Source organism: Sapajus apella, unplaced genomic scaffold (genome assembly GCF_009761245.1).
Source record: "Sapajus apella isolate SASKATOON/1434 unplaced genomic scaffold, GSC_monkey_1.0 scaffold31, whole genome shotgun sequence".
NCBI classification, from domain to species: domain Eukaryota; kingdom Metazoa; phylum Chordata; class Mammalia; order Primates; family Cebidae; genus Sapajus; species Sapajus apella.
Genome location: NW_022436971.1, coordinates 3,724,663 through 3,731,810, shown reverse-complemented (window position 1 = coordinate 3,731,810; position 7,148 = coordinate 3,724,663).

Genomic DNA, 7,148 nt, shown 5'->3' with positions numbered 1-7,148 from the left:
CACATCCATGTCAACATGAACTCAGCTTGAAGACAGGGTGCAGCCCAGTCCTACTCTCTCAAAATGGCTCCTTGGCTCAGAAACCAGGGAGAGTGGGACCCCTCCCAGATAAGCAGTGTGGGGAGAAGGCTGTGGGAGTGCAGTCAATTCAGATCTCAATGTCACAGCTGCCCACTGCAGGGCCATGGGTATTGTCCTAGATATACGTAAGAGAGTCTGGTTCTCTGTTTGACCTTGGCCAGAAGGCAGCTGCAACAGAGTCAGGCTGAACTCAGCCTTAGAGTAGGGCACAGCCTAGCATAAAGCTCTCAAAATGGTGTCTTGGGCCTGGAACTATTGAAGGCAGGGTCCCTCCCAGGTAAGCAGTATGGAGAAGAAGCTGCGGAGAGTGTGGTCCACTGACATTTCAGTCTTAGCAGCAACTTACAAGCAGGGTGGTAGGGGCCTTGCCAGTGGGGCGAGAGATTTTCCAGTCTCTTCTCTCTCCTTTGAGCAGTGTAGCAGCCACAGCTGTGCCTGTAGATCTCCTGTACCTAGGCTCTCAAAATGGTGCCTGGCCGAGACTGTTCCAGATTTGAATACCTACAGGATTTTGTGTGAGTTCCCTTTCTGGAGCAATGTCTTTGCGCAATATTTAGGCAACTCTATGTGTCACACCCAAGGCTCTAGTGGGTCCAGGGTTTCTCCTATAGCCAAGATCATAAATTCGAAGACCATGGGGTTTCTCTAGTACTGTTTCCCTTGTGTCCAGAAGCCTCTGGCTCTCAGTAAGTTGCCTGTGAGGATGAGTGCCTTCAACCTTCTCCTTACTTCTGGTGCTTCTGTCTCTTCTCTGATGAATCCTAGCATTCTCTCCTAGACAATCTATTCAAAAGTTGAGTATCTACTTACTTTCCTGGATCCCCTCTGTAGAGGAGGCACACAATACCTAAGGCTTGTCAGCCATACTAATTCAAAGATACTTATATATATATATTTGGAGCTAGATAAGATTTGGAAAATATCATCATCAGCCTTGAAGCTACTTTTGACTGTCAGAGAGTGGCCATTTCCCAGCAGGTGATTTCCTAGTACAGACTTACAACCCACGAGTGAAGACAAAGAAGGGTTAACAACCAATGTGAGATTATTCTTTATATCAAAGTAGAGAAATTAGGAGCAATAAAAATCCTGGATGTTCTTTGTCAAGCATTACAGTAGTTTCCCTTTATTCATGAGGGATATGTTCCAAGACATCCTATGAATGCATAAAACCATAGATAGTACTGAATCCTGTATATACTAAGATTTATCCTCTACATACATACCTGTGATAAGGTTTAATATTAGAGATGGTACTCTTGTGCTTTGGGGCAATTATTAAGTAAAACAAGGATTACTAAACACAAGCACTGTGGTACCATGACACTAGATCTGATCACCACAATGGTTACTGACCAACAGACAGGGCATTTAGACAGCTTGGAGATGCTGAATGAAGGATTCGCTTACTGCTAAGTATAGCGCAGCACTGTGTGAGATTTCATCACACTACTCAGGACAGCGTGTGATTCAAAACTATTTGATTGTTTATTTCTTGAATTTTCCATTTAATGTGTTCAGACTGCAGTTGACCTCAACAGATAACAAAACCATGGATAAGGGGGACTACTATATTTGACAACAATACAGTCCTTTTATGGATTGACATCCAGTAATCTGGAGAAAAACTCTTTAAACTTTCAGTTTTTAAAAATAGATGTTCTAAAAAACAACTGATAATAGGATGTGTTTTTTTTTTCTTTTCCAGTCAAATAGTTGGCATCAGAAAAAAGGAGGAAAAATCTCTTATCTTAAGCATTTTGTATAATTATCTAAAATTATCTAGATTAAACTTGAATATATCTACTGTACCTCATTAAGCACACTGTTCCACTGCCTGCCCTTTCTATCTGAAAATGTTCTCTCATTTTCAAATTGAATTTCTCCCCCATTAACTTGCTGCTTAGGTATATTTTAATGGCTTTCCTTTCAACATGAGCCCACTTGTTTTGGCCAGGAAATTATCTCATTTCATTGTATAAAGCCCAGTTTCATTTCTAATTTTCAGTAATTGTGTCCATTTCTAGGTGAATAATGCATGCCCAAAGAAAAGGTCTCTTAAAACTGGCCTGTCATTTTCAATTCTTTCTCTCCCAGACACTGGTTGTTAATTTTCCTTACAATAATGCATGTCTGTTCTCCCTCTCCAATGTACTGTTATAACTAATACAGTGAAGCATCTGCACCTTGCTGTGTGAGGTCATCTCGTGATAGGAAGCTGACAGCTTCACACAGCAATGGGCAGTGCAGATGTAGTGGCGTTCAGGAACCTATCATCCATTTGCTTTCTGAGTAAAAGCCTAAGGAGAGGCACAATCATGTCCTCCATTTGCCATTAACTGGAAATTCACAGGCTGAAAGCCTTGTCATTAAGAAACTGGAAAAAAACTATTTTCTTTTAATCCTCAATATATATCTTCCCCCACAGACTGTCTCTTACACATAGACACACTGATAGACATACATGTGTATGCCTGCTCATTCACATACATACACTCTGAAAAATTACATATATTGAAATATTATGATACATTTCATACACACACAAACACACACACAGCCTTTTAAAACTTATCTGGAAGATGATCTGCCAGTATCATTCAATCTTTGATGTGTGTCAATTTGCCAAAGGAGAGGGGGAAATGGTAGATGGCATTCCAAGTAGAGAAACAAACTTGTGGAAAGACACCATGTGCTGAAAGGACCTTGAAATTTTGTAAAACTTGGGAAGGTAAGTACATCTGGAACAGCACGCACACACACACACATACGCACAGATTATAGCTGTCACTTGGAGTGAAACTGGAAAGAATCTATTTGCCAACCCTGAGATGACTCTGGAGATGATCCAAATGCACTGTGTGAATCGAGCATCTGAAATTAATCCAAGTGATACAAAGGGCATAAAATCATTTCAAGTAAAACAAAATTTATTAACCATTCTTACAAACACATACATAATATTATTAGTTAAGAGGCATTTACTTATATTTTACTCCTTCACGGTCATAAAACACAGGTAAATTTTAAAACATGAAACAAAACAAAAACCTGCTCAGCCGTAAGGAGAGGTAGTAAGGTAGTTATTATTATTAGAATGAGGAAACTAAGTGAATTTTCAAGCTCATACAACTCCACTGAGTTGATGACTTGGACTCAATAGCTTGCATGCTACTATACCAAACTGGAGAGGATCACTAGGAGTTAGCAAAGAGGAAGGTTAGCCTATGTAAATGAGCCTCAATGGAAGTGTACCAAGTTATTCTTGTTTCTATTAGAAGACCAGGCACTGGTGCAAAGGATCATAGGACTGTGAAATATTAATATAACATCCAGATTTAGGCAACTATTTTGACAGAAATTATCGCTATTGAATTATTTATAATAAAAATGAAAATAATGTATGTTACTGAATGTGCATTTTATATTTGAATATCATGTGGCTATTAGAAACAATTTTCAATTAAATGGGAAAGGTTTCCTGGATAATGTTAAACACATACACACACACACACACACACACACAGAGAGAGAGAAAATAAAAACAAAAACAACAAAAAACTGTACACATTATCACATGCAGTATGTTTTCAAACATAACTACTATCATCTATTGATCTAGCTCTGTATCATCTCTTGATCTCCGGAACTGACTATACGTTCTACCTATTTACTACCTATTTATCTAACAGATAAAAGTAGGAGGCTGGAAGAAACACAGCAAGTAGATATCGGGTGTTTTTCTCTTCTTTGTTTTTCTGGTACGTTTTCCAATGTGGCAGAGAGATTTGGTGAGGGAACACATACATACTCCGCTAGTTTCTAGGGTAGATAATTTTGCCTTTTCCATAAAACGCACATAGTTACTTTGTGACTTATATTCAGATGGTAAGGGAGAAATGTTGGCACCAAAGACTAGCAAAACAACAGTAAGTCAGTAACTATTTGTCCTCTGTCTATGAGGTGCTTGGCAAGAGAGATGCCCAGTTTTTATGAAGTATAGTGGAGTCTATAAATGATTAAACAATAACAATGTAAATGTAATAAATGATATAACAGAGTAATGCAAAGTATTTTGAAACTACATACTTTAAAAGTAGAAGATGGTTTGGAAAGAAGTCATAAAGTTTTTATAGAGGAAGAGCTATTAACATTGAAGTTCTAAATTGTGTAAGAAATATTATTTTAGAAAGAAAGATCATGACATGTGAAGGCTCTAAAATGAAAGACCTTTGCCATATAGAGGAATTGAGAGATTTTAATAACGTTTAAACTATGAGATACATGCTTTAGGGGAAGGAATGAAAGATGAGGCTGCAGAAATAGCCATTGGCAAGTCCCAAAAATATCTAAAAGCAAACAGAGGTACTTGGGATTCAGCTCTGGGGCAGTGAGAAGGTATTAAAAGATTTCAAGTTTCAATGAAGCTAGGTGAGGGTTAGAGGTGGTGAGATTAGCAGTTCAGAGTGTTTATTCTGGCTGTGTGGTATATGCTATTTGGTTGTCAACTAGATTACATAAAGAGACATCTGTTCCAAAGGCCATTTCAGTAGTCCCAGAAAGAGATGATGATCTCGATTTGTGTAGTAAAAACATGAGTGAAGAAAAAATATATAATAATCTATAGAACTTGGACATAACGATGAGGTGAAGACACAGTTATGACTGAATTGTTTTCTTGAGACAACTGGGACAAGATATAAATGACAAAAGGAGAAGAAACACATTTTTCCTATGAAAATTTAAAATTATCATTTAAAAATATTCCATCATGGATGGTAATGTTCACTTGATAAAATTTATAGAGGCAGCAGCCCTGAAATGCTGAAAAGCAGCTTTTCCTTGTGTGTGTTTGTGTATAGACTGGGGGGAGATTAATTTTGAAATTGGAAGAAAGAAAAAGAAAGGATGAAGAACTATGGAAAACTTTAGAGAGTTGTAGAAAGTATCCCTTTTGTGTATTCTCCAAGAAAACAGTGGGGACGATACTTAGAGGTCTATGTTCTCGCTTATGCTGGGGAAAACATTGCAGGAGATAAAACTAGAGGTACCTTAAAAATGTAATTGTGGCATAGATGCAATACATACCTACTTCTAAGTGACATTTGGGTACATCTGTATTTTTCAAGTTTTCTACAATAAGCAGATATCATAAGACCCTTGACATTTACAAGGGATAAATCCCAAGACCTTTGCAAATTTCCTGCTTTGCAAATACAGAAAAGTTTGTACAGTCTGACTTTCTCAAAAATTATATTACCTTCAAGGAAAATAAATTTCCAGTGCATTTCCCTAGATGATCAGCAAGTCTCACTGCCTCTAAACTGCAAAATATATGTGGAATCCATCTGACCTTATCAAATGCACTACAACCACGATAGTCTAAACCAGCAGTTTCCAACCTGTTTGGCACCAGTGACCAGTTTCCTGGTTTCCACAGACATTGAGGGTTGGCGGGCAGGGGAATTTTGGATTTGCGATGAAACTATTTCACCTCAGATCAGGCATGAGTCAGATGCTCAGAAGGAGCAGGCAACCTAGATCCCTCACTTACACAGTTCACAATAGGGTTTGGCCTCCTATGAGAAGCTAATCCTGCAGCTGATCTGACATGAGATAGAGGTCAGGTGGTAATGCTCGCTGGTATGGGCCACCGTCTAGGGGTTAGGGACTCCGGATTTAAGAACATCATCTTTTCCTTAGAGAACTGCAATAGCTGCAAACATTGTTCTCCCAGTTATCATTTTGATTTGTACATAGCCCAGAATATGCATAAAATGTATATCATATGTCACTCTAGTTATTAATATTGTTCAATGTCTTTATACCACTTTTGGTAAATAAAATTTACATTCATTGTCATGACTTGGAACACTCTATATTCTAAACTTTCTAAACATATAACTCGTCCTGAGCTACCCCTTTAATATTTAATACATTGAGCCACATCTCTCTGTAGGATCACAAATTAACTGTCATTAACACATTACCTCACTGAGAAAAAGATAAAATCATCCTTAAAATTTTTTAATTATTTATTTTTTCTTTTTTTAATTTTACTTTAAGTTCTGGGATATATGTGCAGAATGTTAAAGTTTGTTACACAGGTATATATATGCTGTAGTGGTTTGCTGTACCTATCAACCCATCATCTAGGTTTTAAGCCCTCTATGCATCAGGTATTCGTCCTATGGCTCCCTTTCCCCTTGCCCTCCACCCGACAACAGCCCTGGTGTGTGATGTTCCCCTCCCTGTGCCATGTGCTCTCGTTGTTCAACTCCCACTTAAGAATGAGAACATGGGGTGTTTGGTTCCTGTGTTAGCTTGCTGAGAATATGATCAGAAATACCATTTAATTAATTTTTTGATTGAGAAATAAAAATTGTATATACTTATGTACAACATATTTTGAGATATGTATACATTATGTAATGGCTAAATTGAGCTAATTGACATATGCATTACTTCACATACTTATTTTTTTGTGATGAGAGCACAGATCTACTCTCTTAGCTCTTTTCAAGAATGAAATACACTTTTATTAATTATAGTTACCGTGTTGTGGAATAGATCTCTGGAACTACATATTCCTCCTAACTAAAATTTTTTATCTTTGACGAACATCTCCCTCAACCTCTGGCCTCTGTCACTCTCTGGTTACCAACATTCTACTTGCTGCTTTTATGAATTCAACTCTTTTAGATTCCATACATATGTGAGGTCATGTGACATTTGTCTGAATCTGCCTTATTTTACTTAACATGACGTCTTCAAGTCCATCTGTATTGTTGCAAATGACAGGATTTCCTTCATTTTTGAGAGAACAGTTTTCCACTATGTATGTATTACCGCATTTTCTTTATTCATTCATCCATTGATGGACACTTAGATTGATTCCATATTTTGGAATTATGAATAATGTTGCAATTAACATGGGAGTGCAAATATCTCTTTGACATACTGACTACATTTCCTTTGACTACATACCCAGCAGTGGGATTGCTGGATCATATGGCAATTGCATTTTTAATTTTTGAGATGCCTTCATACTCTTTTCCATGATGGCT